The sequence below is a fragment of the Rutidosis leptorrhynchoides genome, chromosome 8, assembly GCF_046630445.1.
Source record: "Rutidosis leptorrhynchoides isolate AG116_Rl617_1_P2 chromosome 8, CSIRO_AGI_Rlap_v1, whole genome shotgun sequence".
In the NCBI taxonomy this organism is placed as follows: Eukaryota; Viridiplantae; Streptophyta; class Magnoliopsida; order Asterales; family Asteraceae; genus Rutidosis; species Rutidosis leptorrhynchoides.
Window position 1 is genome coordinate 374,149,709 of NC_092340.1, and position 18,015 is coordinate 374,167,723.

An 18,015-nucleotide genomic window follows, 5' to 3' on the forward strand; every position below is an offset into this window, starting at 1 on the left:
AACACGATCCACTCCTTTAAATATTGAATCGGTGAATGTTGTGTGCACAGATCTTAATCAGCAATCACTGAATGTTTTTTGAGTCACATTTTTTTCTATTAAAATTCATTAATTGTTTTGTTTTTCATGTTACTGTTAGGCATTCTTAATTTGGTACTTGGTAGTTCAATATTTCAATCATGTATATTGTTATGTATACCATTTTTTGGGTTTCTTCTTTATACAAAATATCACAGAAAGATGGAAAAAGAAGAAGATGTAGATGAGTGGCATTCTAATTTTTTGAAATGCAATTTTCTATTGTCCCAATCCCATTTATTCCTATAAGATAGAAAACTTCTAATTCATTTTGTTACTAAAAAGTAGGAATAAAAACTTAGTACCAAATGCTTGGCAATTCTTGGTAGAGTTTATTTATGATTTCATGTTGAATTAATTATAACCTTCTAATTCAAGTATATTTTTGTACACAAATACAATACTTTTTTAACGTGCATCATTGTGCACAAGTGTAAAAATCTGTGCAACATTAGTTAGTTCTCTAGTTTTTTGGTTCTGTATTGAACCTCCCAATAATAATAATAATAATAATAATAATAATAATAATAATAAATAACAATTATGTACTTCCATGTACTTATTTTGTCTTTCAAGGGTAGCATATCTTCTTCATATGTAATAAAATTTAATTAATACGGAGTATTAATAATAAATATGTAATATATGTAATAAAATTTAATTAATACGGAGTATTAATAATAAATATGTAATAGATAATAGATAATAGATAATGATTATGTACTTCCATGTACTACAAGACACACAATAGAAATACTAGAATTTTAGTCAAAGGGAATGGCTGAAAATAATCCACAAAAGTCCTTTATTCATTCCCCCAAGTTTTAATATTAAAAATTCTACTTGACATATGAAGTTACAACCATTGATGAATGACTGCATGTGTTTGAGATGCATTCTCTTCATTTTTTATTATTTTCTAAAGGGAATTGATTCGTACACCACCTCAAATTTGCCATACACCACTAAATAAATTATTTGGACATTTATACCCTTCATTTGGTGGTGTATGACAAATTTGATATTGTAAAAGAAAGGGTAAAAATGTCTAAATAATTTATTTGATGGTGTATGGCAAATTTGAGGTGGTGTACGGATCAACCCTTTTTTCTAAAGATTTACACCAATTTCAACATCTGTGTTTCCACATATGCATCGAAATCAAAATCAAAATTAAAATTAAAATTATATTAAAATAAAAAAAATTTCGAGTTAAGTCATAAAGGTTCTCACATAAACCCATTACTATTATTATTCTTTGTTTATTTTACGTTTGGTATTTCTCCTCTGTCAGACTGTCACAACAAAGTGACAGCTGTATGAACTTATTGTATTTTGTGTCATATATTTGATTTGATATTTGATATTTGATGTTTTTATGTTTACAAAATAAATTAGCATTGTGAGAAAATAATACAGTAATAAGTTTCAGAAAGCTTATTCATATTTAATATTAACATTTTCTTGAGAGGTTTTCAATATAACGTTGATGTGGAAAATGGTTCTGTTTCATACTTATATAATTACAATTTGTAAATCGATGAAATACTTCTTATACTTATGTACATTAAAATTTTCATATGTAGATTAGTGAATAATATTTAAAAAGATTAAATTTATAGCTCAAAAGAAAATGACATTAATAGAATAAATGAACACCAATCCCGGCCATCCCACTAAAAATAATATATACCGGAACTTGAACTCGGATACAGACGGGGGGTGTAAAAATTTAATAAATTTTTCATTGTCAGGAGGGGTAAACACTAAAGAAACCTTATTTTTTTGTAAAAAATTTTTTAGCGTAAAATTTTTTGTTCCGTAAAATTCAGGTGGGGCGGATACCCCCTTTTGATTCCACTAAGTACCGCCCCTAATATAGCCGTATTATTAACATAAAAAATTGAAATATTGTATAATGTATAGTGTTACTAGGAAAAAAATAACATTGTATCATAATTCATAATAAAAATAATAACAACAATAACAACAACAACAACAACAACAACAACAATAATAATAATAATAATAATAATAATAATAATAATAATAATAATAATAATAATAATAATAATTACAGTTGTTATAGCAATAACAGTAATAATCATATTAATAATATTAATAAAACAAAAAATAATAATTGTGCTATATGTAATATTTATAAATTTATAATTATGGGGTGGGATTGGTTGACTAGACTATTATTGGGGTCTTGTATTTTGGAGCTCAGTTTGTTTGTCGTTGTTTTTTATCTGATGGTGGTTACTCTCATACGTTGTTTTAGGGATTAGTTGCACAGTGTGTATTGTTCAACTTGTTTGTTTGGCCGTGTGTGTAGTTAATTTAGCGGTATTTATTGTATGACTTGTTTGTTTGCGATCATTTGATCGGGTTTGTATTGTGCAATGTAGCGATCAGTAGAACATATGTAGGTTCAAGCAAATCGTGCGATCTGTCACAATTCTAACTCAGCGGATCATCGGATCATTAGTGTATATATATATATATATATATATACACATTTGTGTGTATGTGTGTGTGTGTGTATAGGGGAGTGATCAAGGGGGAAGTAACCATGTACGGGAGAAGTAAATTTTTTTTTTCGTTTTTCTAAAAAAAGTTTTTGCAAACATTACAACTAGGTGAAAATATGAACATTTAAAAAATATACTTTGTGATAAATGTTATTATTTTAACCTAGAAAACGCTCGAAGAAAATAAGATTCATCGTGAAGAATGTTATTTCTTCGAGGGTTTTTTTTTTCAACATATGTGAATTTTGATTTTCAAAATTTAGTCCGATTTGGAATTTAAGGTTTAGTGTTTTGGATTTTAGCCTCTAAACGGCTAAACCTAAAATCCTAAACCTCAAACTCTAAATCGTCCGTGTTAAAACTTAATCTAAACTTTAAATCTAAACTTTAAATCTAAACCCTAAACCCCTAATTTCTAAACCCTAATTTATAAACCATAATTACTAAACCCTAATTTAAAAACCCTAAAAAATGCTTGAAGAAATAACATTCTTCACGATGAATCTTAATTTCTTCGAACGTTTTCTAGGTCAAAATAATAACATTTATCAAAAAGTGTCTTTTTAAATGTTCAATTTTCACATAATCTTAATGTTTGCTAAAAAAAAAAAGTTAAAACGAAAAAAAATTACTCCCCTTTCCCCCCGAATGGTCATTTCCCTCTAGATCCTCCATATATATATATATATATATATATATATATATATATATATATATATATATATATATATATGTATGTATGTGTGCGTGCGTGTGTGTGTGTGTGTATTTTCGCCCAAAAACAAATGAATAAATTCATCACTATATTATAGGACAATGCCAACGATAGCTCTTAGGGCAATCGTTGAGCATTAATTACAAAATGTTATTTTTTTCATATTATAACGTACTTTATATACTTAAATTAATGAGGTAATCTATTCATGGAAATATTAATTTTGTACTGGTAATATTTTTAAATTTGAAAAGCTTATCTATTACCCTAAGGGTTATGATTAATATTTTTCCCTATAGTATACACTACTCCATTATATACTATTATTTCGTCTCAAGTCTTCCTTTTTACATTATTACAAATTAATAATTCACTTCCAAAAATTAATAAGAATAATATGATTAAATTCTTATATAACCCTTCAACTATTTATAAGTCGCGATTTCACAAAACTAATATTAATAATTAATATTTAATTAATTAATTATAAAGAATAATATTAATATTTTTTAATAATTATTATTAATAATTAGTTAATATTAATAATAAAAGGAATAAAAATAAGGAATTAATTCTTAAGTGCATTATCAATTATTAGAATATAAATCAATATTTGAAATCTAAATCGGTGATTAAATAATTGGATTGCATAAAATATGAATCCTTATAAAAGTTAGTGGTAAGATTATTTATTATTATCTCAATTATTATATAACGGTTGAGATTAAATATGCATACCTTTTTTTATCTTTGTTTTAATGGATAAAATATGTTAAAATTTTTATTAGATTGTATTAGATGACTTAGATTGGATTAGATGTATACACGTACAACAAAATGATGATATATAAAATAAGAAGTAATACTTAACTTTAAAAAAAAAAAAAAAAAAAAAAGAACAATAATGATATTTTTTTAAAAATGCAATTCTTAGAACAATAACATTTAGAAGAGGAGAGTATCATTACATAAAAATTAATCTTTTATGCATTATATATATATATATATATATATATATATATATATATATATATATATATATATATATATATATATATATATATATATATAAAATAACTAATCTAAAACAACATTGTGAATAACTACGAGTAGTTGTTACAAAAGATTAAAGATGTAAATTGGTCATATATTTTAATTTTTAGTTTTTGTTCCAATATAAGTTATATACTTACACAAATATTAAAAATACTATTTTTGATCATTAACTTTTAAAATGTGTGTTAAATTAAATAAAATATAACCGGTTATCTATGTAGAACTAATTATATGGTATTTTTTTTTTATTTAAGATGTCATGAAAGGATGACATAGAAAATAATTTAATAATATATTAAATTAGTTGTAAAATAACCTCGTTTAAAAAGATATTTAAATATGATCATGATAAAAAAAACGTCATAAAAATCATAATTCCAGATCCATTCTGAAAATGCATCATATTCCCTCAAAAGCTAACAAATTTTCCACTCCCTTAAACCATTCAAAATCTCAAATGTAAACAACAAAATTAACAACTCTATTGATGACATACCAACGTTAATCTTCAAACATTATAATGATTTTTATTTTGATGATGAACCGAAGCTTAAGTATCTATGTGATTAAGTAAACATCATAAACATACATTTCTGTAGCAAACGACCAACAAACATTAACATATTTAATATGATGTCGTTTAGCATAATTCGCCTCTGTGACTGAAGCTATTGGAGCAGCTCAACGAAGGGCCAACATCAAGTTAAACTAGCTCAGTAATTTAGTGAGATCCGATTTGATTTTGATTTTTAGATTTTAGGTTTTGATATGTTTTCAATTTGAGGATGAAGGTAAAGATAAAGGTGATGAGGGGATTATATTACCCTCTCATACTAATTATGACTATGTTTTGATAGAATTAATCAACTATCGCTCATAATTTGGACTATTTGTGAAAAGTGTGCAAATCACATGATCGTTTAGAGCTATAAAACTCTTTTTTGACCATATCCAAATTGTACAAATCACATAGATTATGGTACAATTTTGCTCATGAAGCATACCACCCGGATTTTATTTCTGGCTATGTACAAATCACATAGGTTTTACTTTTTATGAGAGAGCCAATGTACTTGTTTATAGGAGGGTTTCCTCGCTTAACAAAAAAAAAATAAATTAAATAGGTGGAAACTACAAAGTGTAAAATCTAGGAATATATACAAGTGAAGTGATGTGGTAGATTAAAGTCAAAGAAACAAAAACAAAATGACACTTGAGAGAGTAATCATATCTCGTAACATGATCTAAAACAAGATGCTTAAATCTTGTTTAGGTATAGAACTCTTTTGTTGATCACTTGTGGTTCATGAATCTAGGGGTTGACGTTACAATAAATAATAATTATATTTTTTAATATAATAACAACTTAAAAGACATGCCACTTTCTAATAATTCACTTGTTTATTACAACTTTGAAGGGTTTGGATGTACATTATCAACATTTAAATCATGACCAGCCATTCAACTACTTGAAAGCTACTATGAGTTGTATATATCATGCAATCATGCATGATTCTAGTTCACAATAGTTTGAACTTATGCCCTTTGGAAATTGTACACTTGTAGATTTGCCTAATAAAGTAATGTACCAATTTAAGATGCGTATTTCTTTGTATAATTAATCAATATAATAAAGACGAACCACTTCTTTTGAAGATTTTGTCATCGTCTAAGAATTTAACTAATGTTGATAACATAAGATCGAGATTTGGCTTTCGAAGAATCAAGTAAGATCAAATTCAAGATTTGAAAAGATATATAATATTCGTAAAAGATAAAAGATTTTGAATATAAAAATAAAAAATCATACTCAAAAGAAACGTCATTATTATTTTGTTACAGTTTACTAAATTAACTTACATTTCATACAAAAATGGGACACCTAGCTACTATCTTATATAAGTATACAATTTCTTATATGAACATAAAACTTGTAATGATTTTGAAAAACATAAAACACGTCTCAATCATTATAATGACGTACGGATTTCAATCAGTTACTAACGAAGATTTGTTATAAATTTTTTTTAAAAAATTGATACGATAAAGAAGATTTAATTTTGCTGGTGAAAAGAAAAATAACGAAGATTTAATTTGTAGGTTGTGAGGGGTTGAATCTGTCAATTTGAAACATGCATTATTGGGCAAATATCCAATCCAATATGCAAAAACAAAAATTTTGGTTTTAGCCAGATTGAGAATTTGAGATGCAAACTGTTGATTATTAAAACAAACATTTACAGAGATGAAGGTTTTGAATTGTTGGTAAAAGCAGAGACACCATTCATATTTATATATTTTATATATTTTATATATATAGAAACTGCTTTTATCATCATAGGATTTTGTTTACACAAAATCATCTAGTTCAAAGAACCAGACAAGACACCAAGATGAGAATCAAATCACACCAGTTAGTCCTCTCCATTTATTTAGGTTTTATAGAACAAACAACAAACAAAAGATTTTTTTGGCTTTTTCAGCATTTAGGCCAGAAATACACTTCAAAAACCAATAAAATTTGTTAGGTATATGAAGTTAAAGTACTTGTGATATATTCTATCGTTGATTTATTATAAGAACAAACGTCGAAATGGAGACTTGAGTTGGTCGTAAAGAAAAAAGACTTGACTTGGGTCTATAGCGAAGTCAGATTCTATGAAACTTACAAACAATGTCACCTGTTGTTTTGTTTTAAGAAACTTGAATCTGTGTTAAATGGATAAACCAATTACTATAATCATTTAGGACGGCTAATTCAGTGTTTTTGTTTTTTTCTTTTTTATGATGTCGACTTGATCTAGTGTATGAGATTCGATATGCATAATTAAACATCCATTTCATTTCATAAGAATTAAAGCATGATTAGTAAGGTATTAATGTAAGAAGACTGTTTGTTTTTATCATAAGAAGCTAAAGCACCCATGATCGTGACAATTTTTTATAATAAAAACTTTAATCCACTATGAAAGAAGCATAATAATCAGTTGAAATAATCTAATAAGATAAGTTTAACATAACTGAAAGAATCGATTAAAGACCCTGAATATTTTAATACAATTTTCTATACGTAGTTTGGATGGAAATGTCAATTGACCATATAATAACGAATTAGCAACTTGGAGACATTTAAATTCCTTAACTAATAATTAGCTTGCTTGCTTGCTTGCATTATTTTATATGTCTGTCAAAGAAATAACATGTGCTATTTGTTGGTAAGTCATCACATGATCTGCAAGTAGTACAATAGGTCTTGTGCATAAACTAATCAATGGTATGATTTACATATTTTCCTATTCATGCTAATCGAGTATATAGATTACTTATACTCAAATATACGTAATTTTAACTGTGTTACTCGTAACCGTTTATGATCTTTTTCCTAACCACCCAATATGTAATATGTTTAAACCTAAGACCACTCAAGTAAGTCACTCTCTTGGTATGATTTACATATTATTAGCAATACCATTTAGGTATTTCATATTTATGTCCTGAGTTTTATTTTTAACCTATAGCATTTCATGTATTTATATCAGTTCACTACACACAACCATATTTCCATTTTTTCCCCCAAGATACTAAGAGTACACAAACATTATTTCAAGTGATGAAGAAACCACAAACACAAACACGAAAACATGATGTAACAAAGGGAAATTGACATAAATACACATTTTTTCAAACTTTTCAAGAAAAATACATTTTTTACAAAATAATTGGCAAAATACCACGTTAGGTCGACCAAGTTTTTGGTTGACTACCTCATAACATAGTCAACCACCTCTTTTTCAAGGTGGTCGACCAACTATTTTCAAAGGCCTGGTCAACCACAATACAAGCTTGGTCGACTACGTAATCGACTGTCCTTACATTGTAGTCGACCAAGTTTTTGATCGACCACCCCTAAATTCATTTTTAGAATGTGATGAATGCATGATGTTGTGCTTTATTGAGCTATTATGGTCGACCAAAACCAAACACATTTCGTTTCAAGGTTACTTATTATTCAGATTCAACAATAAGTTTAACATCATCCAAAACAAAACTCAAATTACTCACTTCGATTACAATAGCATTTTGTTTTTTACAATGTCACCTACTTAGATTCAAACCATCAAAACAAAAACCAATTTATTTAAGATCCTAACATGTTATTCTTCAAGGGATTAGGATTAAAATCTTAAGCAGCCATAGCATCAACTTCTTCTCCATGATCTCTAGCTTTACCTTTGCGGTTCCAAATTGGGGTCGTCTCAATAAGTTGATGAGGAACAAGCTGTCTTTCACGCTTAGTGAGTTAGATTGTGAAGTTTTAATTGAGCTATTTCCATTTCTTCGGGAGTTATTTCTCTTAAAACGACTGTAAGTCTACACTCGGCTCTCACTCTTACTCCGCTTCTTCCTTTTGCATGATACGAAACCCTCTTCTTGAAAAATCCTTTACCAACAAATGCTTCGGCAGTAACATATAAACCATGTTTAAGTAACGAAATTCTCTACATGCCACAAGAAAAAATAGTTTTAAAACATGTTCAAAATGGTATCTGATTCAATCTGAAAGTTAAAAAGATATTATTTTGGTTTTATTTATATTACCAACAAAAAGAAGATCAGCATCAAATCCATAATTGTGTGTGGCATTTGCTCGAGCTGAGAGAATAATTTAGGGGTGGTCGACCAATACAAGCTTGGTCGACTACGTAGTCGACCATCCTTACATTGTGGTCGACCAAGCCTTTGAAGATAGTTGGTCAACCACCTTGAAAAAGAGGTGGTCGACCATGTTATGAGGTAGTCGACCAAAAACTTGGTCAACCTGATGTGGTATTTTGCCATTTTTTTTTTTGGTAAAAGTGTATTTTTCTTAAAGAGTTTGAAAAAAATGTATTTTTGTCAATTTTCCCAAAGCAGGCAGGCCATTTATTCATCCAACGACTAGGCACTTTCAAGTGAACACGCATTTAATTGTTTTCATTCATATCTATTCAGAGTAAGGAGGAACAATTTAAGGTTGTGTTTGATAAAACAGAATTATTAAGTGCTGAATGGTTCAAGATCCTAATGAATTCGCTATATGGTAGATTTGGCATTAACCAATCTATAATTCAAATACTATGATTGAACTTGATTTTGAAAGATATATATATATATATATTTTTATAAATTCAACACAAGAAATTTTTATATAAACACACATATTGCCGAATGGCTAAACATCATTTGTCATTCAAATGTAAAAATAAAAGGCATTGAATACTGAATTGTTCAACTTAGTTATAATATTGAAAGACAAGACATGGGCGTGACCAAAGCATTGTTGGGCTTTGCTTAATTTTCAAAACCAAATTTTATCAAACAAATGCTGGTCTCTCTACCTTTTGCCCACAACTGTCGAAATGGAAATATAATACAGATCAGATAAACCATGCAGACTTAGAAAATTTAATTGCACAACTTTTCATATGTAGTCAGTCTGGCAGGTACTTTGATTAAAAAACGGAAAGAAAAAAAAAAAAAAACAAAAAAAGGATCTCTGATAAGGCAGCAAAACACAATATATGAGCATTGGCTAAAATATGAAGTATCTCTTACTCGTCCAGAAAACTTTAATCTGCATTGGATGGATAAATTTGGCAAAGTCATTAATGGTCATTAGTGATCGCTAATCTAATGCAACAAAAGTAAGAGTGGGAATGGGATGTATATAACCCAACCCAACCCAAAGAGGTTATAAGAATATCATACCTCGTTTAATCATCGTTTACGTTCTGTTCTCCACTTGTATACTGGTCTAGAAGTTGGGCACAAAATCTCATCTTCACGAAGCTTTCGCTTTTTACCTTTTTTCTGAACCAACCAACCAACCAACCGCGTGTTTTAGTTTAACAACAAATAACCATTCATTGTACCTACTTATTAAAATTTCCTTTATTTTTTTTCCTACTTTAAATTTTGAGCACATATAATATATAATAATAACAACAATAATAATATTAATAATAATAATAATACCTGTAATTCCTGTTTCAATGCCATTTCTTTATAAACTTTCTCCATGTCTTGGACTCTGCTTTTCCTGGCTTCTAGTTCTCTATATGAAGATGTTGTCTTCCTGCGTATTTATTATATGATGCACTACCACGATGAGTGAGGGTCAACAACAATTACTTCACGCCCTATATTACCATGTGTGTGTGAGACTCTGTACGCTTAGAATTAACAAAACATTAATTAATTATCAACGACCGTTAAACATATTGATAAACATAAACATCGGGTGCTGAAAATATCATATTTGTGACATTAACAAGGCAATAATAATATTAATAATAATAATAATACCTGTAATTCCTGTTTCAATGCCATTTCTTTATAAACTTTCTCCATGTCTTGGACTCTGCTTTTCCTGGCTTCTAGTTCTCTATATGAAGATGTTGTCTTCCTGCGTATTTATTATATGATGCACTACCACGATGAGTGAGGGTCAACAACAATTACTTCACGCCCTATATTACCATGTGTGTGTGAGACTCTGTACGCTTAGAATTAACAAAACATTAATTAATTATCAACGACCGTTAAACATATTGATAAACATAAACATCTGGTGCTGAAAATATCATATTTGTGACATTAACAAGGCAAAGCTATACAAGTAAGAGCTGCTACTTTTAATTAAATATAGATCAAGACAACCAATCATCATGAGCACAAGTTATGGGCATACAAAAACATGTATATGCAACAGCAGGCAAACTCATATGATTTGTATAATAATAAATAAGCAACTTCAATCACCGACACTATATAATTCATAATACACTTGACGTGGTGCTTAGACCTTTTAAGAATATAAAGAGACTTTTTAAACTCAGATGCAAAATGATGCTTAATACTAACAAATTTTACCTACAATGAAACAGAGCTTACTCAACAAACATTAAGAATATCAAATTGATCATATATGACTTGGTTTGTCAGCAGATTGGCGCATTACTTCTCCCCTAATTGCTTGTGAATTTGAAGAGTTAAATAAAAATAACTGTTTAGCTTGAACTTCAGAATTGATGCAAATGCAAGGGAAAAAAACAGAATCAGTCCTACTCTTTCAAGTATACTACTACTACTACTACTACTTGTATTCTGGAAACAAACAGAAAAATCAAGCAATGAATACTAATGACAGATATGTTGGAGAGTGAAATTATAATATTAATATATATATATAGGGGTAGGATCAAGAGGGAAGTAACCATTCGGGGGGAAGCGGGGGGAAGCAAAAACTTTTTTTTTTTTTTCGTTTTTTGAAAAAACTTTGTTCACGAATATTATAGATGAGATGAAAATATGAACATTTAGTAGAGACACTTTGTGATAAATGTTTTTATTTTAGCGGGAAAACGCTCGAAGAAGTAATATATAACAATTATCGTGTTTTTCGAGCATATGTTGAGGTTTTAGCTATTGGGGTTTAGATATTAGGGTTTAGATATTAGGGTTTATAGGGTTTAGATATTAGGGTTTAGAAATTTAGGGTTTAGGGTTTAGATTTAGGGTTTATATTTAGGATTTAGATTGAGTTTTTAACACGAACGGTTTAGAGTTAAACCCAAAACACCAAACCCTAAACCCTAAACCCTAAACTCTAAATCGGGCTAAATTTTACTTCACAAAACATGAAAAAAAGACGTTCATATTCTTCACGAACAACATTATCTTGAATGTTATTTTTGTCGATCGTTTTCCCGCATAAATAATGACAGTCATCACGAAGTGTCTCTTCTAAATGTTCATATTTTCGTGTGATCTTGATGGCGGAAAAAAAAAAATTCCAAAAAAAACGAATTTTTTTTTTTTCTTCCCCCCGCTTCCCCCCGATTGGTTACTTCCCCATTGATCCTGCCCCTATATATATATATATAGTGGTAGGATCAAGAGGGAAGTAACCAATCGGGGGGAAGCGGGGGGAAGCAAAAACTTTTTTTTTTCGTTTTTTGAAAAAACTTTGTTCACGAACATTATAGATGGGATAAAAATATGAACATTTAGTAGAGACACTTTGTGATAAATGTTTTTATTTTGGCGGAAAAACGCTCGAAGACGTAATATATAACAATTATCGTGTTTTTCGAGCATATGTTGAGGTTTTAGCTATTGGGGTTTAGATATTAGGGTTTAGATATTAGGGTTTATAGGGTTTAGATATTAGGGTTTAGAAATTTTGGGTTTAGGGTTTAGGGTTTAGATTTAGGGTTTAGATTTAGGATTTAGATCGAGTTTTTAACACGAACGGTTTAGAGTTTAGGGTTTAGGGTTTGGTGTTTTGGGTTTATGGAATAAACCCTAAACCCTAAACTCTAAATCGGGCTAAATTTTACTTCACAAAACATGAAAAAAAACGTTCATATTCTTCACGAACAATATTATCTTGAATGTTATTTTTGTCGATCGTTTTCCCGCCTAAATAATAACATTCATCACGAAGTGTCTCTTCTAAATGTTCATATTTTCGTGTGATCTTGATGCCGGAAAAAAAAAATCCAAAAAAACCAAAAAAAAAAAAAAAAAATTTGCTTCCCCCCGCTTCCCCCCGATTGGTTACTTCCCCATTGATCCTGCCCCTATATATATACACACACACACACACACACACACACATATATATATGAACAAGTTAATCTACCTTTTAATTTTGCCAGGTAAATCATCAAAAGATGGCAAACCAATAAAACTCTTCATTTCTGACACTACTCTCTTAGTATCCTCCCTGTTGACGAAAATATATACTACATGTCTAATGGCACTACATGAAACATACCAGACCTTAACTTAATAATATCGTAACTAGAATTATTATAATTATAATATAAATATAAATAACAAAAGAAAAAAAAATGACCTGTCTTCAGCATAGTATACATGTCTGTTTGATAGCTAAGAATCAAGAGAGTGCAGTGTAGCAGTTAGCCTCTTGATTTTCTGCGTCAAAAATAATAAACTTTGAGCAAAAGAGAGTATCTCAAATTAATCTTTAAATAAAAATAATTATATGTATACTGGGTTCATCCACCACCTTTTTCTCTGATTGAATTTTCTGCAAGATATGACCTATATCTTGTGTTTTCATCAACAAGATTTCTTCTGCAGTGTATTTGTTTGATTCACCCCTGCAGCAACAGCAGCAGCAGCAGCAGCATCATCATATATAGAGATAACATTAGTCGTTTTCTGCTTCCTTGTAGAGTTTACAGGACCACTGGAATATATTTTTTTTTTCTTTTTTTTCGAAAAGCAAAATATTATAACGAAAAGGGCACAATAAGGGGGCCCAAAACCACTGGAATATATGATATAGGTTACTTATAAGTTATATTACGTACGTCTGTTTATGTACTCCATCCACAGTTTTTGAGTTAATCATCTTGAAATAGAATTCATCTGGATTTCTAGATGCTGCCTTTTCCTTGAGTTTCTGTTACGCAAAGTCACCGACTAATAGTTTTAGCCACGTCCACTAACTTAATATCACTACCCCAAATATGTGTGCGCGTGCGTGCGTGTAAACTTAAATAAATATTACCTGCAAGTAATCCTCCTTTTTATGGAAGGCCTTTGCACGGACAACATAGTCCTTGTGCTTCTCAAGGAGTCCAAATCTCTTCCTTTCTTTTCTGTACACAAGTAACCAAGTAAAGCAATGTTAGAAACTAAGAATAATGAGCCAAAATTCAACTGAAATAATTTACTTACAGACAAAAACAAAGTGATATTAACATAATGCACTGCACACTACTATAGCCACTCACGGTTGAGCTCGTTCCTTGTGTGCACGTCGATGAACAGCATTCCTCAGAGATGACATCTTGACAAATGAGAAAAACAGTTGCCTGCAGAAAAGAACAGGCAATTTTTTTTTCTTTCAAAAAACTTACATTTATGTCTATTATTATGTTGAATTTGACTAAATAGTTGTACAAAAATGAGACAGCCTTATGCATGATGCAATGCAAAATTGGCGATAATTCCAAAACGGTTTATATGCGTCTACAGACACGCTATTGGCCTTCCGAATATATAAATTTAGAAGGCTTTATGCATCAAAATTGCAAATTGGATAACTGTAGCTCCGTTTTACCTGATTTATATAAAGACGTATTTTTATATTTCCTGTGTACCCCATTAGATATATACTGTTATATAAACCTGCTGCATCGAGTCATGTATAAGTAAATGGATTGAAGTCGCCACCTCTAAATTATACGTATGTTGTTATGTTTTTAAGGTGTCCTAGGTTAAGGTAATAGCTTTAAAATCGCAGGTTTAAAATACAGATGGGAATAGAATACTTGATGGAAGTTGATCGAGTTCTTAGGCCAGGTGGATCCCTGATTATCTGGTCCTCCAATCAATAGGAACACATATTTACCATACGTGAAAACGATCAAAAGAAGATTTGAAGACAGAGAAAACAAAAAATGAAACAAACGCTGAATCTATTAACTTTTATTAAATTTGTATAAAAGTTCTATAAATACTATCAGTAATTAGATTTCAAGATAGTTTAATAAATAATAAATTATATATGATATATAATGAAGATAATACTCGCATATAGAAAACAAATAGAGTGTGAGAGGAGCAGCAACAATTGATATGAAAAAATTCACAGATTTTTTTGTTGTGACGCGGATGGAATGAACATAAAAGAAGAAGAATCGCTCGACCCGTGGATATGACCTATTGGGCCCAATATTTATTTAGTTGGCTTGACCCAATAAGATGAATGAATAAATGGAAAATGACTCAAATACACTTCTATATAAACTTTCATGAGAAAATACAATTTTATAAAAAATAAAATAAAAAACTCTAGCTTACACTTTCTGTTTATTGACCTCAAAATGTATTCCTGTCATTTGTAAAGTGGGGCTTTCTACCCAAATATTAATTGAAATTGGCATTTAATATAAATACGAGAAGCATACCTTGTAAGGGTGGGAGATGAAATAGTTACGACAAGGCCAGAGTAGAACCACCACCACTGGCGATATTATGACCGAAAACCTGATATCGTATGGGCTAGGCGGCTAGGGTTCTACAAGCATTTTTCAGCTTCTAACCATAATCATCTATCCGTCTTTCAAGTACCAGACCAAATACACTTACAGACAAGTAATGATACCTATGGGCGTATTGAAATTATGTATGTGTTTATCAGCAGAACACTTGCTACACATAATTATATCATCATGAAACTAATTATATAAAACAAGCTTAGTACATTAGCAAAATACACAAACATTGATATAGTCAATGGCATGGAAAATAAACAGAGTAACACAACTATATGTGACTAATTGTACATTTGTACTAATCAAAACAAAAAGAGAGATTAAATACCAAGCAAGTCAATTGGTTCTTGTTTATTTGTATGTTATTGTTGGTTGGGGAAACATACCTTGTGGAGTTGTGGAGGTGAGAGATGAACGGAGGCAGATACGAGGAGCAGCACAACCGCAAACACCACCGGTTACCGATAAAACCAGGTATCGGCCGAGCTAGGGTTTTAAAATTAAGGAACTTTTTAGAGTTTGCTTTAAACGTTTATAAAAAAAAATAATTCATATTTAATAAAAAGTTTCTTTGGTTAAATGGTTAGAGTAGTTTAAAACTTTTTAGAATGTATAAAAAGTTAAAAAGTATTAGAACCGGCGTATGAATTGGACTTCAAGAAGGTATGCTTTTGTTTCTTTTAGGGATGATGGATCTGCCGCTAACGTAGTGAAGGTTTTAGACGGTGCTCGTGTTTTTGGAAAACCCATCTTTGTGGGTTGGCTGAGGCGTTCTAAGGGCGGATTGAATACCGGTAAATCGAGTGAGGTTGTGGCTAAAACTCATCGTTGTACTTTGCTTCCAAATTCGGAGGTGGGTGAGAGCATGAAGTTGGGCATTTTGTTAGTGGATCATGTACCTCTTGTTGAGTCGAAAGTTAAAGATTTTTTGGTTCAATGTAATGCTTCGGTTTCACATATTAGCAAGTTTGGTTTGTTTGGATGTGTCGTTCTTTGCTCTGATTACGTGGGTTATAACAGGATCTTGACGAGAGTTAGGAATTTGTTCTGATTTCTCCTTTTGAAGGAATTATCGAGCACTTTTCACGTTTCGTTTTGATTGAAGTAAGGGGTGTACAGGTGAAATATATTTCGGCTATGAACATTAAAAAAGTTGCCGGATTGTTTGGGAATGTTCTTATCGTGGCCAAGTCTTCCACACACATGGGTAACTTTGGATCGTTATTCGCATTTATAAAGACGAGTTGGGTAAAGCACATTCATGATTTGGTGGGTGTTAAGTTAGAAGGTGAAGTGTCTTTGGCTCATAATATTTTGGTTAATGAGGTGGGTCACTCGGAGGATTTTAGATCGATCGATGAAGATAGGTTTTCGATGGAGATGATTTCAAGCGTCAATCACACCATCAGATTTGGTTCGTTCACGGAGGCGATTGTGGTTGATAATCCGATTACAGGTGTAGTGAATAGGACGACGGATGGGGTGGGAAGTCACAATGAGGTTAACGGCAATGTGGAAGGGAATGTTGTTGTGGATGCGGTCGTTTTTGCCTCAGGTTGCTTTGATACAAATGAGGATTGTGCAGTTTTAAGTAGTAGCGTGGAGAAGGTGGTCGATGGCGAGGAGGTTTTGGTAGATAGAGCTAATGTTAAAGTTAACAACAAATGCAACGAACGGGGTGCGGAACCTTTAGTTTCTCCATATTCGGTGCATTTGGATGATATTGCTATTGCCCTTGGTTCAAAGTGTAAGAAAGGAAGAATTGAGGAGGTTATGAGCCCTTCGACTAGTGCTTTACTTGACAATTTGGCCAACGCTGCTACCGAGAATAGTAAGGGGCGTAAGTTTTGTATTTGCACGAATACAAATTGTAAAGGTCATTGTAGAGGATGACATGTGCACTCTAGCAAATTTCGTAACAACGGGTTGAAGAAAATTGGCATCAAAGGTGGGATCAAGGTGAAAGACAAGGGCAAGAAAAAGAACGACAAGGATATGGCATTTTGTTTACAGGATTGTACTGATGATGAGGAGGTAGGCCACGCGATTCAAAGGAAGTCCATGGACGCTAGAGATGACAAGGAGGTTAAGTGGAGTTACATAGGAGCGGCGTCGTAAAACAACCCAACCCGTATTTAAACTGGCCCATATTTTTTTTCTCTTTATAATACATTAATATTGTCAACATTTAGGTCCCAATTATGTTTCCAAAAAAACATCTTTAATACCATAGTAAGTTTAATAAACTTCAAAACATTTAATACATAAGTTTAAATATCCGATCGGGCATACATGACCCGCCTATTTTAATTTCCAAAAAAACCGAGCATGGTGATTGGGAATACGCTACCCAATCCTAGTCAATTCAAAAGCACGTCTTCTAAAGCAACCTACGCGAGTCCACTAGTTCCCAAGCTTACCCGAGCCACCATCTCCACGCGAATCTATAAAAAAAGTAGACAACGAGAGGGTAAGATAACGCTTAGTGAGTGAGAATATGCTACATGCATATATATGCATAAAATGGACACGCCACACGATAATAAACAAATAGCAC

General features: G+C 30.9%; 1 pseudogene; it reads right to left on the reverse strand.

The window, feature by feature from the left end:
• Nucleotides 1-9,761: 9,761 nt before the first annotated feature.
• On the reverse strand, nucleotides 9,762-15,706 carry LOC139864768 (probable U3 small nucleolar RNA-associated protein 11; annotated as a pseudogene).
• Between the last annotated feature and the right edge of the window lie 2,309 nt (nucleotides 15,707-18,015).